This window comes from Apis dorsata, unplaced genomic scaffold (assembly GCF_000469605.1).
Source record: "Apis dorsata unplaced genomic scaffold, Apis dorsata 1.3 scaffold_964, whole genome shotgun sequence".
NCBI lineage: Eukaryota > Metazoa > Arthropoda > Insecta > Hymenoptera > Apidae > Apis > Apis dorsata.
The window spans coordinates 312,133-313,397 of NW_006264071.1; positions in this window are offsets into that span (position 1 = coordinate 312,133).

Genomic DNA, 1,265 nt, shown 5'->3' on the forward strand with positions numbered 1-1,265 from the left:
TCTTTCTCCACGATATATCTCGATCCCTCTTGCCGTATTTTAGCTATTCTCTCGAGTCGAGATGCAGCGTGTATCTAAAGAAACCGGGATACCGGTCGTTGCAGAGATTTCTTTTTTTTCTTTTTTTCTTCTTTTTACAGATAAAAAGATAGATTCGCGCTCGATTCGAATACGAATTCCTCGAGTTCTTTCCGATGGCTGCCCCCATCATCTTAACGAGGCGATCGATTATTCGATCGATGGTTTCGCCATCGACCTGCACCCGAATTTCCCAATCGATTCTCCCTTCACGTGCGTGAAAGAGCAAATTGAAAGCCCGCGTGATTCGTTATTTACCGACCTTGTTGCCCCTTGCAATTGATCCGAAACCGCGGGATGATTTATCGACTCCCTCCCTCTCTCTCTCCCTCTCCCCTCTCTTCCCAGGTTCGCCGACAATACGCGGCGACCTGTCTCTCGGCAAAGGATTTACGACTGATGTGCTCGAGACTCGGGCCACGAGGTCGAAACTACCTGTTTTCCCATCGAGGGGCGGGGATGTTGATATCGAAAGGTGTTTCCTCTTGTCGATTCGAGGGGGAACATAGGTCGACGGCCTGGAGGGTTTTCATGATCGTGTTTGCGAACACGCCCACTGTTGTCGAACAAAATGGAAGTTAACGTTTGATAATGCTTTTGTAAAATAAACTTGTCTTTCTTTCCTTCTTCGGAACATACGGGATTAACAGGGTATTAAAGAGTTTTTTTCTTAAATTAAATTCTATTATAATATATTATTCGATTATAAACACCGTTCAATCTCGTTGATCGAGTGTAGAAAATATTTTGGACTTATTGGTGAGAATTAGAGGATTAAATTTTCTGATACTAACATTCATTCAGATATTATAATTAATTATTAAATTCAGAAACAAATCGAACAATTTGCATTCTCCGGTGCAGATGTGAAGAAATGATATTTTTCGCAGAATTTTTATTTTCAAATCAGTCGAAGCTGTAAAATCGTAATACACTTCTTTCCCATCTCACCAAATGTTACAAATATTTCACACTTATAAGGTATATTCGATATAAAATTTACGATCGATTTGAAGATTTCGCGACAAATGTACATCGTTTTGTGAAACGGTTCCCCCAAACCGGAATAAAATAAAATATCAGAGAAATGTTGGCGAAACGAATATTCGCCGCGCTCTGTCGGTCGTCAGATGCGCGATCGAACGGAATTGGTGATTTATATATATATATATATATATATATATATA